A 13383-nucleotide genomic window follows, 5' to 3' on the forward strand; every position below is an offset into this window, starting at 1 on the left:
ACGTCTTTATTCTGATTGGTTTCTGGCGTTTTGCCGCTGCTTGCCGCTGAACCGCGTCATAGCTAATTATCATAAAGTTGAGCTTCTTTCAACTTTCTGATTGACGCTCAAAACGCTCAAAACGCCCAAAACGCGACGCCGAGGGATTTGACGCTCCTTGCAGCTGAGAGAAGCCAGCTTTCATTGAAAATGAATGACTTCCGGCCGCTTTGGAAGCTCAAGTCGGTGGCGGTGACACCTTGCATGTAATGAGTCCATATACGAGTTTCACCTTTAAGTTGAATTACTGAAACAACTTTGCACAATACTTCTAAATTTGAGTTTCACCTGTATATTTGGCTGTCAAATATAGAATGTAATTTCATGAGTGACATAAATTACCTACACTTTGCTTATTTTAACCTGTGCACTTTCACCGGAAATGTTTTACATCTAAACAGCACTTCAAAACCTTATGTAAGAGCTAAAATTACCATTGAGATGAAAAGGCACTTGATCTCAAAGTGACATTTTACAAACTTTATTTAACACAAGGCAAGTACTGCTTACTAAATATATATATTTTAAAATACAATCATGTGAAAATAAATAAATTACGAGAACAGTAATATATTGTGTAAAGAAAAACAAATACAAATGTATTTTTGAAGAACTGGGCAAACTGTCCAAGAACAGACAGAAACCTGGCCCTCTGCAGGAATGCAAACAATATATAAAAATTAGAATTGTGCAAAGAAAATAAAAAATGCAAATGTTCAATTTAAAGTGCAATCTCAGAGTTTGTCTACGGATTAAGATTATGGCTGGGACAATGAAACCAAGAAGGGAATGCATGCACAAGGTACTGATTTCAAGTTTTTACTTTAAAGGCGCTGGCTCAAGAAAAATGGAACTGTCGTGCATTGAGTTTCGTTCTTGTGTATTTATGTTTGAACATTTGATTAACGATTTATGACTGAACAAATTAACCCATTTGAGATGAGAGAAAATGGGGAATATAAAATATATGATTTGGATGTAGATTTGGATTCAGAAAGGCATGTGTACAATCATAACTTAATTCCGTGCAAATACTACAGTGAGGACGAATTCAATTCTAATGTTAAATTAGACAATAATCTTTCACTTGTCCATTTTAATTGTAGAAGTCTTTATACAAACCTTAATAAAATTATAGATTATTTAAATACATTAAATAGTCAGTTTGATATTATCGCCTTTTCTGAAACATGGTTAAATGCGGTCAAAGGTTATGATTTGGGAATTGATGGATATAGTTTGTATCATGTTGACAGACCGGGAAAACGAGGAGGAGGTGTGGCATTGTGTGTCAAAAAAACATACACTTGTAAGCTTGTTGAAAGGATGTCTGTGGCTATTGAAGGTCTTCTAGAATGTGTGGCAGTGGAGATTAATTTGGAAACAAAGCAAAAAATAATTATTGCTTGTGTGTACAGTGCACAAGGCTCAAATGTAGAAGTATTTAAAGACAAACTCACTGAACTTGTAGATTGTACAATGTTAAACAAGACCATGTGGTTATGTGGTGACGTTAATGTTGATTTAATGAATCCTCAAGGCCTTACAGCAACCCATCATTTATTAAACGAAATGTACAGCAGAGGTATGTTTCCAGTGATATCACAACCCAGTAGAGTGACACGAACAACTTCAACATTGATTGATAATATTTTTATCAATAATATTGACACTACTTTCCATAGTGGTCTGCTACTATGTGATAGCAGCGATAGCTTACCAGTTTTTATTGTCTGTGGCCTAAAAACTGGGAAGAAATTTTGTGATATTGATAAAGTTAAATACACTCGAATTCGGACGGAGAAGGAAATAAGCTCATTTAGGAAGGATTTGATTAACCAAGATTGGAGTAAAGTTTTTGTAGAGGAAGTTAATAATGCTTATGAGGTCTTTCTGAATATATTTGTAACCCTTTATAATAAAAATTGTCCCTTAAAAATGGGTAAAGTGAATAAATTTAACAAAAAACCATGGATAACCAGCGGGTTACAGAAGGCCTGTAAAAAGAATAACAAACTATATCGTGATTTTATAAAATATAAGTCTAGTAATCATGAAATTACATAAAAGATATAAGAATAAGTTAATAACTATAATGCGTCAGGCAAAAAAGGATTATTATAAAAACAAATTATATGAATACAAGACCAATATTAAAGAAACTTGGAAAATTTTAAATAAGGTTATGAAGCCAAATTCTCAGAGTAAAAATTTACCTGAGTATTTTGAACACAAAGGAAAGGTTATCAATGATGGAACAGATATTGCAAGTGAGTTTAATTCCTTCTTTGTCAATGCCGGACCTAATATTGCGAAAAGTCTTGAAAAATCCAATCATGTAGAATGGTGTAGTAGTGCGACAGGAGGTAGTAGAATCTTACAGTCAATGTTTCTCAATGAATTTACCGGAACTGAAATCTTAGATATTGTGAGAAAGTGCAAAACTAAAACATCTTGTGATGGTGATGGAATAGATATGAGCATTGTAAAAAAAACTATAGATTGCATACTTAAACCTCTAACTTATATTTTCAATCTTTCTTTTAGTTCAGGTGTTCTCTTACGAGAGGTTCTCTCGTATTGCGTAAGTTTAGCTTACGCTACGGGAAAGATTCACCTTCTCGAGATACTGAAGCCAAAAAATTATCCTTAATTTTGTATTCCTTGTCAACGCAGTGCAGCAGCTAGCAGACCTAGAGCAGGCCATCTCGCGTGCTCATTGGCTGCCCTGCGGGCAACTGCTGCAGCCTACCAGTGAGCCCGGCGTGACGTCACGCCCAATGAAGGGCGCCCGCGCCTTCATAGCGTCACAGCCCGCCAGAATGGGCGTGGCTTAGCGTATAACACTAGGGGCTGTAGGCTGAATTCCCTGATTTTCGTCTCTTCAGCGAGCTCTTCGCATCGCTGGATCTGAGAGAAGCCACAGCCGCCGTCGAACAGCGGACAGCCAGCTTAGGAGAGCGCTGAGGAAGCCGGCCGTCTTCGCCACCTTCAGCCATCCGTGCGAGCTACGCTATCCGGCGACGTATCCTTTACCTTGCTAAAACCTATTCTAAAACCTATTCTAAAAGAGCAGCGAGTGTCTTTTTTAAGACGCCTCGCACTTCCGGCTGTGAAGCGCTTCCGCTGTCGACCCTGTGGGCTCGACTCGAAGCCTTCAACACCCCCCGCCTCTCCTCACCGACGCGCAGCTGCCGCTCACGAGCCTCACTGCCGTCGCATCTGAGAATGAGGCCGAGGGACACGGACGACCACGCGGCTAGCTCTCTTTACGTTACAAGAGAGCTACCCCGCCCTCGTGTCCCTGTTCGCGCGTCATGCAGAGCCCTCTCGAGCTCTCTGCATGACCCAGACGGGCATCATCTGTGTTACATGTAGGTCCCGTGCCCACTACTCGTGCGCGCGCCCTCGTACAAACACTGTTCCAGTTCTGCTCGACCACCGAGCACGCGGCTAGCTCTCTTTACGTTACAAGAGAGCTACCCCGCCCTCGCGTCCCCGTTCGCGCGTCATGCAGAGCCCTCTCGAGCTCTCTGCATGACCCGGACGGGCTTGCGCGCCGCCGTCGAAATGTCTCGCCATGTCAGTCCCCTTAGATAAGGCTACTGCAGTGGTGTATTTGGCAGCCAACGAGCCGGTAATGCAACCCGCTCGCCTGCACACATCCACCGTTCTCGCGGCGACCCAGAGAAATCTCAAGTGAGTAATTTGTCAGATTAAGAATGTAAGTTACGTGCCCGCTCACGAGCGCTCACGCTTACTAACAGACACATCGCCTCCGAAAAGGCGTGCGTGTTTGAGTTTATTCCCTGTCAGTCCCCTTCAAACAGGCTACTGCAGTGGTTCAATTAGCAGCCAACGAGCCGGTCTGTTGACCCTCTCGCTTGCACACAAACGCCATTTTCACGGCGACCCAGAAAAATCTCAAATTGAGTTAAATGTCTGGTCCGGCTCATGCCGTCGGTGTTGTAAGTGTAATGAAAGTGCCCACGCCCCAGTGTTCACCACTACACATAAGCACTCCGAACCTCGCAGAGCACAATCTCATGAAGCGCAGAAAAGCCGCTCGAGTGTTGAATGTAAGAAATGTGTCCACAAGTCTGTGCCCACTATCTGCCCGCTCTGTTACACGATCAAGAAAGCAGGTTATGAATGTAAGTCTCGTGCCCGCCAGAGTGCGTTCATGCTTGCTAACACAAACCTCCCCCCGGGCTCCGCCCGCGCGTTTAAGCGTTATCACAAAACGCAAGGCATTAATAAAACGTTCCCCATCCATTATGATCGGGGTGTCAAATACACTTGTAAGTCTAGTGCCCGCGCTCCCGCTTACAGGAAGCTTTTCCACCCGGAGCGCTGCTCGCGCGTCAAAGAGTGAAAAAAGAATGTTCCCCATCCCTTATGATTGGGACATCTCACATAAATCAGCCGGTCTCGGCTTTCAGCGAGCAGCCATTGCCCAGGACCGAGAGCGCGCGCGCCGCGCTTTCGGCTAAGGGGTCAGTTTCACAAAAGAAAGCAGGTTATGGATGTAAGTCTCGTGCCCGCCAGAGTGCGTTCACGCTTGCTAACACAAACCTCCCCCCGGGCTCCGCCCGCGCGTTTTAAGTGTTATCACAAAACGCAGGGCATTAATAAAACGCTCCCCATCCATTATGATCGGGGCGTCAAATACACTTGTAAGTCTCGTGCCCGCGCACACGCGCTCACGTTTACAGGAAGCTTTTCAGCCCGGAGCGCTGCTCGCGCGTCAAAAAGTAAAAAAAAAAAAAAAAAGATTGTTCCCCATCCCTTATGATTGGGACATCTCATATAAATCAGACGGTCTCGGCTTTCAGCGAGCAGCCATTGCCCAGAACCGAGAGCGCGCGCGCCGCGCTTTCGGCTCCGGGTCAGTTTCACAAAAGAAAGCAGGTTATGAATGTAAGTCTCGTGCCCGCCTGAGTGCGTTCACGCTTGCTAACACTAACCTCCCCCCGGGCTGCGCCTGTGCGTTTAAGTGTTATCACAAAACGCAGGGCATTAATAAAACGCTCCCCATCCATTATGATCGGGGCATCAAATACATTTGTAAGTCTAGTGCCCGCGCACACGCGTTCACGCTTACAGGAAGCTTTCCCGCCCGGAGCGCTGCTCGCGCGTCAAAAAATGACAAAAGACTGTTCCCCATCCCTTATGATTGGGACATCTCACATAAATCAGCCGGTTTCGGCTTTTCAGCGAGCAGCCATTGCCCAGAACCGAGAGCGCGCGCACCGCGCTTTCGGCTCCGGTTCAGTTTCACAAGCCCGCAAATGGCGATTTCCCCCCTAGCGGCTCACATAGCTGCGTGGGAAACTATCCCAGGGATTTCAGAATGGGTGTTGAGCACAATAAAGCAGGGCTATACACTTCAATTCATTCGCCGTCCCCCGCGCTTTCAAGCCCGGACCGCGACGATTGTGAATGCGTAAGTAGCACACCTACTTCACGCAGAAATAGCAAAGCTGCTGTGCAAAGGGGCTATAGAAAAGGTACCGCCTTCTCTGAGCGAGTCAGGCTTTTACAGCCGATATTTTTCTCGTACCCAAGAAGGACGGAGCCTTCAGACCTATCCTAGATCTGAGATATTTGAACTAAGTGCTTGCGAAAAGACCGTTCAAAATGCTTACGACCAGGAAAATCCTCACGCACGTTCGCCCGAGGGACTGGTTATTTCGCTAAATCTGAAGGATGCCTATTTTCAGAATCAGATAGTACCCCGTCACAGGCAATTTTTGAGATTCGCCTTCGACGGTCAGGTATATCATTACACCGTCCTGCCGTTCGGCCTGTCCCTGGCACCCTGTACATTTACGAAGTGCATGGACGCGGCGCTCGCCCCCCTGAGAAGTCAGGGGCTGCGAATAATGAACTATCTGGATGATTGGCTGATATTGGCACAGTCAGAGACAGAACTGCTATCTCACAGAACAGTGCTTCTCAGTCATCTGGAAAGCTTGGGTCTCACGATCAACTGGACCAAGAGCTCATTACTGCCCTGCCAGTCAATTTCCTTTTAGGAATAGCACTGGACTCGGTGACCATGACGGCTCGTTTATCGACACAGCGCGCGCGCCGTGTTCGCCACCTAGCCGCATCTTTCCAGAAGGGCAGCTTTCTCCCTTTGAAAACATTTCAAAGGATGTTGGGCTGTATGGCATCAGCTGCAGCGGTGCTCCAGCTGGGCCTACTGCGCATGCGCCCGCTCCAACGCTGGTTGAATGCTCGCGTGTCCCGCCGGGTGTCTGGCGGCCAGAAAATCAGAGTGACTCAGGCCTGCATAGCAGCTCTGCAGCCCTGGTTAGTGGCCGACTGGTACCAGCAGGGAGTAATGATGGGAACCATCTCTTATCGTAAAGTCATCTCGTCAGATGCGTCCAACTCGGGTTGGGGCGCACTGTTCGAGGGCAGACCGGCCTTTGGCCAGTGGTCAGACCAGGAGAAGGGTTTTCACATAAACTGTCTGGAAATGATAGCGGTCGAGAACGCGCTGAAGTGCTTCCTCCCGTTCATACAGGACCAGCATGTTCTTGTCCGCTCGGACAACATGTCTGTGGTATCCTATGTAAACCGTCAGGGCGGTGTCAGATCCAGAAATCTCTGCAATCTGACGGAACGCCTCCCTATTTGGTCTCCGATGCACCTGCGCTCGCTGAGGGCGGCGCATGTGCCTGGCCATTTGAACGACGGCCCAGACAAACTGTCCAGGGACAACGTTCCCCCAGGGGAATGATCCCTGCACCCCAAACGGTCCAGAAACTGTGGCGCCTATTCGGCAGAGCGGAAGTCGACCTATTTGTGTCAAAAGACAACGCTCAATGCCCGACGGTCTGTTCGAAGGATGAGGATGCGCTGGCCCAGGTTTGGCCCAGCCTCCCGCTATATGCTTTCCCTCCGGTCTATCTGTTGCCACAGGTGATCAAGAGAATCAGGGAAACGCGCCACTCGGTGCTCCTCATAGCCCCGCGTTGGGAGAATCAGATTTGGTTCCCGGAACTAGCAGGGCTGTCACATACAGCTCCGTGGCCGAATCCGGTGAGGGCAGATCTCCTCTCTCAGGCTCGCGGCACGATCTGGCATCCCAATCCAGAGCGCTGGTCTCTGCATTTATGGTTGATCAACGGGTACTCGTTGCCCTGCCAGAAGGAGTGATGAACACGATCACGCAGTCTAGAGCCCCTTCCACGAGAAGGCTCTACGCGTCTAAATGGTCGGTGTTCTCTGGATGGTGCACCGACAGAGATCTGGAACCGCGGACATGCGGGGTGGCGCATCTGCTCACCTTCCTACAAGAGCTGTTGGATAAGGGAAGTTCCCCATCCACGCTCAATGTATACGTGGCGGCCGTGGCAGCGTTCGCAGAATCGACGCACGGCCAGTCATTAGTAAGACACGAGTTGGCCATCCGCTTCCTTAGAGGAGCTAGAAGGATGAATCCGCCGCGCCCCCCGTCGGTTCCCATGTGGGATCTTTCATTGGTCCTCGAGGCCCTGAAAGCTTTTCCATTTGAACCACTAGACACCGTGGGGTTGAAATATCTATCACTGAAAACCGTCTTTCTGACTGCACTGTCGTCAGTAAAACGTGTAGGGAACCTGCATGTGCTGTCTGTCAGCGCGTCGTGTCTTGAGTTCGGACCGAATGACTCTAAAGTCATCCTCAGACCTAGACATGGCTATGTCCCTAAAGTGATGGGCACTCCATTCAGAGCGCAAGTTATTTCGTTGTCAGCTCTCCCAGCATCTGACAGCGAAGGTGATGTGAATCTCCTCTGCCCTGTCAGAGCGCTGAGGTTTTACATTACGCGCTCCGCCTCCTTCAGGCGTTCGGAACAGCTTTTTGTTTCGTTGGTGGGCGCACCAAGGGTCTCGCCTCCTCGAAACAGAGCCTGTCCAGATGGATAGTAGACGCTATAGCGGCCGCTTACGCGTCAAAAGGTCTGCAATGCCCTCTGGGCATCAGGGCTCATTCCACGAGAGGCGTGGCCTCTTCGTGGGCATGGTCCAGTGGAATTTCTATCCTTGACATATGTGTAGCGGCGGGCTGGAGCTCCCCGTCTACCTTTGTCAGGTTTTATAACCTAGAAGTTCCTGCCTTGCAGGCTAAACTGTTGTCAGTCTGAAGGAGAGGTGTATTCTGCCCAGATCTCCTGCTCAGATCACTCTCACATGACTCAGCTCTCCTGGTTGAGCTGCACTAAGTAGGGTATGTGCCATGTGCCATGTGCCTATACAGACCGGCGCGCTGCTCTGTATTCCCTATGTGTGCTTATGTACAAGTGATGGCCCGCGTGGCTGGCCACCTTATTTTTTCCACTTATGGGGTTCCCCTGAAAGCTCGGGGTCTCATGTGGATGCTTGGCGCGCACGGCGTTGACAAAGTGTTCCCGTAGCGTAAGCTAAACTTACGCAATACGAGAGAACCTCTCGTAAGAGAACGATACTCGGTTACTAACGTAACCTCGGTTCTCTCTAGAGAGGGAACGAGTATTGCGTAACCGGCCGTGCTCGCGCCACGAGCGACTTCGCTTCAGTCGACGAAAACCAGGGAATTCAGCCTACAGCCCCTAGTGTTATACGCTAAGCCACGCCCATTCTGGCGGGCTGTGACGCTATGAAGGCGCGGGCGCCCTTCATTGGGCGTGACGTCATGCCGGGCTCACTGGTAGGCTGCAGCAGTTGCCCGCAGGGCAGCCAATGAGCACGCGGGATGGCCTGCTCTAGGTCTGCTAGCTGCTGCACTGCGTTGACAAGGAATACAAAATTAAGGATAATTTTTTGGCTTCAGTATCACGAGAAGATGAATCTTTCCCGTAGCGTAAGCTAAACTTACGCAATACTCGTTCCCTCTCTAGAGAGAACCGAGGTTACGTTAGTAACCGAGTATCGTTTTCCCTCAAAAGATGAAGACTGCTAAGATAATACCTATTTTTAAAAAAGGAGATAAACATGAGTTTAATAATTATCGACCTGTTTCAATGCTTTCGCAGTTTTCTAAAATAATAGAAAAATGGTTACCTCATAAATTAGATTTATTTTTGGAAAAAAATTATTTACTTTTTGACTATCAATACGGATTTCGATCCAATAGATCAACTGCCCTTGCACTAATTCATTTAACTGAAGAAATTCTTGCTGCAATGGACAAAAAACAGTATTTTGTAAGTATATTCCTGGATTTACAAAAAGCGTTTGACACTGTCAACCACAACTTATTGTTGACAAAACTACAATACTATGGATTAAGGGGTCAGACATATAAATGGCTTGAAAGCTATTTAAGTAATAGAAGCCAATATGTTCAATTTAAAAACTATAACTCGGACTGTAAAACTGTTGTATGCGGAATTCCCCAGGGTTCAGTAATTGGCCCTAAACTTTTTATATTATTTATTAATGATATATTTGAGGCTTCCAAAGACATGCATTTTTTGTTGTTTGCTGATGACACAACTGTGTTTAAGACTGGGACAGATTTAAATGAATTAATGGCCACTATTGAAAAGGAAATGGTAGAATTAAAAAAATGGTTTGATTATAATAAATTGTTTCTAAATTGGGATAAGACAAATTATATGGTTTTTGGAAAAAAGGGAAAACAGGGATGCACAAAATTAGTTATTGAGAATGTAAATATTGAATGTGTCTCAGAAATCAAATTTTTGGGAGTTATCCTAGACAGCAAACTTAGCTGGAAGCCTCATATTGAGCATATCAAAGGTAAAGTTAGTAAAAATATTGGTATTCTTTATAAAGTTAAACACATATTGCATGAAGCTTCTTTACAGCTTCTATATATAACCTTAATTGTTCCATATTTAACATATTGTATCGAAGTGTGGGGTAATGCTTGCACCAGTTATACAGAAAGGCTTTTCTTACTTCAGAAGAAAGCGATAAGAATTGTGACTTATAAAGGTTTACGAGACCACACAAACAAACTGTTTATAAAATTGCAGACCTTGAAATTAAAAGAGTTGGTCAAATTTAAAATACTACAAATTATGTGGAAAGTGAAAAATAATTTGGTGCCAATACATATTCAAAACAAATTCATGCTAATTACAGACAGTAACAACAGAAGAAAAGGTAATTTTTGTGTACCATATTCACGCACCTCACAAAAACAAAAAGGGTTTCTTGCAATTGGGATCAATTTATGGAACTCTTTGGACATTGTGCAAAAAACATGTAACACGATTGTTCAATTAAAAAAAATGTATAAAAAAATGCTCTTAGAAAATACGAAGGCAGTGAGGCATAAGAACCAATGTTTGACAAATTTGAAATTGTTAATTATTTAGATGTGAAGTAATATTGTAGCCTACCTCGATTAAAAAACAAAAAACAAAAAAAAAACGGCGAGCCATCTGTTTTGTGTCAACTAAGATTATTGAAAAAAGGGGCATGAAATTATAAGACTAGGTCTTCCTCATGCTCCTATTCAGCATTGAATGTTATTATTTTGTTGTTGATGTGATTAATATTGTGTCTGTAATAACATCATGACTGAATAAAGAACTTGAATTGAAAAAAAATTGAATTGAGTTCAAGTGGCTACTTTTTGAATGAGTGGGCAAACTGTCCAAGAACAGACAGAAACCCGGCCTGAAAGTCCCTCTGCTGCCGTCTGCTTTCTTCAGCTTCCGACTGCAGGAACGCCAACTCCTGCCTCCTCATCTCTCTTTCCTCAGCCTGGCTCTCAAGTAACAGCTGCATATATTTGTCAAGCTGTTCTTGTCCAAGCTGCAGGGCGGTCCGGTTAGAATCTTCCATGTCCCTCAGCGCATCAAGGAAGTCACAATCCCTTTTCCTCTTCCCTAAGTGGAGAAACACATGACAATAAATACACAAGCCCACCCTGAAAACCATAAAATACGTATTTTAAGTGTTTTCATTACAAAATATTAAATTCAAAACTTTGCCATCATGCTCCATGCTTGGACTTGGTGCTTGTAACTCAAGGACAATGGTGACACCAGAATAAACATAATTCTGAAGCTGAAAACACTGAATTATTTTAGACGAATGTTTAACATTGGTAACATGGATGTTTGGCATTATTAGGACCCACAAATATTCCCCCATTGCATTATATTATACATTAATATCAACATAATTTTAATGTAGTACTGACACTAAAAAACTCTGAAAACCTGAAATTTTTTCTCACACAGTCATTTTATTTTGGGTGAACTGTCCACGATACGTATTGTTGCATTTTTGTATTGCAATATATTGTTGCACGATATATAATTACACCCCTAGTTTTGAAGTATATTTTTATCAATAGACAACGTTGTTTAATACCTCGTCGTGTGTGTGTTTCGGCGGAAGACATGGGACGAGGGCTACTGGTGATTGCAGGGGAAAACACGCTGGTCTCTGTTGCCTGCACATCATTGGGGCCATTCATTTCATCTGTAAAAACACGTTGAAAAAAGTTAGTTTGTTTTATCACTGCAAAGAGTTTAAGACAATATCATGTAGAGGTGTGATAATTTACCTTCAACCGACTGGTCCTCAGAATCATGAATGGATTCCAAAAATGCAATTGCCGAGTCTTTTGTCACCGCTGCTCCAGAGAATGCCGGCCTGTGTCCCAACAACGCGCCCAGGCGGTCAAACCACTTGTTAGTACGCCGATCGGATCCGCTTCTATTGTTGTGATCCTTGACTTTTTTGTAGTCTTGTTTTAATTTTTTTAACTTCTCTCTGCACTGTTTTCCAGTGTGAACAATGCCCAGCTCGTATAACCGACTCGATATTTTCAGGTATACCTTTTCATTGCGGATTGCCGTTTCCAGTTCCCGCTGGATTTCTTCTTCCGCAAATAGGCTTATTAAAGCCTGGACCTCGTCGTCGGTCCAGCGGTCGTATTTTTTGGTAAACTCCATATTAATTTCCCGACAACTCTTTACTGCACGAAGCCAGGAAGCGAGGTTTTTAAAAATGGCGGCTAAAATAAAATGCTGTGTGGAGTCAACCAATCAAATGTGACGTGAGCTCAACCAATCAGCATGTTCAGCGCACAAGTCCCACCCCGAAAGTTCCTGAACTCTGAAAAAGTACTACCTCGCCAGCAGGGACTTTCTGGGGGGGGAATTTTTACCCGGAACTTCATTTAGACCCTGGTTCCTGCGGTGTAAACACACCGAGTACCACCCCAAAGTTCCTAGTTCCTGGGGAAAGTTCCTGCGGTGGAAACGCGGCTAAAGGAAACCTTGAGGCTTTTTGCCTGCCCTTAAGGCCCTGATATAACTGTGATCATTTCTTTGGAGTAAAAAGAAGTTAAAATACCCGAGTAACAGACACCCAAACACCCCTTTAGATGAATATATAAATATGTGATGCACATTTTCCTTTCCATAACAAAATAAACATTGTGAAGCAGTTGTAAAGGCATCTTATTATAGCTCTGTGACGTGTTTGTGCCCGCTCTGCAATGTGACTTGACCAGAGGGCCAAATCACATTATTTAAATAACACTTTAAACAACAGATTGCTTTAAAGCAAGCAGTTTTACATATTAACCCCTTACCAGACACCCCACATTTTGGCCAGTGGGGCATAAATGACATACCCAAAATAAAAAGGTTGCTGCTCATAAGTCATTCTGAATAGACACAAAAATACACAAAAAAAAACATATATTTAGAAAGCTTTAGAGCTTACAGTTCAAGACTCAAAAACAAAAATAAAAAATATTAAGCATATATTTTTTAAATGTATAAATTATTACGTGAATGTAGTATAACAATTTGTAACCACAACTAAATTGAAGCCACAAGTGTGGTCATGCTTCATTTTGAAATCTGAGGATGATATCTTTAAAACTATGCATTCTGTGAATAATTTCACAAGATCATGTCGTGCATTTTAGAGAAGGCTGATAAAATGCTAATCAAATATGTTATTGCCCTGTGAACACCCATTTGCAGTCTAACGAACCTTTCACACCTCTGCTGGTATGAGACTTAATCTTTATTATTCTTTTCTCGTTATTCTTTTGTTTGTATTCAGCCATTATTATTATTATTATTATGCATTTTATTTATAGGCACCTTTCTTGACACTCAAGGTCTCCATACATCATAAACAACACAATAACAATATTTAAGTAAAAACATTGAAATACAATGCAATTAAAAAAGACAATGCAGTTGAGGTCAGAGGGAGTAAGTTATTCTAAACAGATGTGTTTTGAGTTTGGATTTAAAATATGAGAGGGAATCAGTATTATGGAGGGCCAGTGGAAGCGTGTTCCATAGGTGAGGTGAAAGCTCTGCTCCCCATAGTAAAAAGGCGGACACGAGGAACAGTGAAA

General features: G+C 44.1%; 2 protein-coding genes across 2 annotated transcripts in view; both read right to left on the reverse strand.

Annotated features, from left to right (window-relative positions):
- The window catches only part of LOC143741621 (uncharacterized), a 399552-nt gene that overhangs the window by 251040 nt on the left and 135129 nt on the right, over positions 1-13383 (reverse strand). The gene's annotated exons all lie outside the window — the stretch shown is intronic.
- LOC143741618 (uncharacterized) overlaps positions 1-13383 on the reverse strand; it is a 548742-nt gene that overhangs the window by 112349 nt on the left and 423010 nt on the right. The window lies entirely within an intron of this gene.

Source organism: Siphateles boraxobius, unplaced genomic scaffold (genome assembly GCF_051911475.1).
Source record: "Siphateles boraxobius isolate OS27281-9 unplaced genomic scaffold, OSU_SipBor_1 19, whole genome shotgun sequence".
In the NCBI taxonomy this organism is placed as follows: Eukaryota; Metazoa; Chordata; class Actinopteri; order Cypriniformes; family Leuciscidae; genus Siphateles; species Siphateles boraxobius.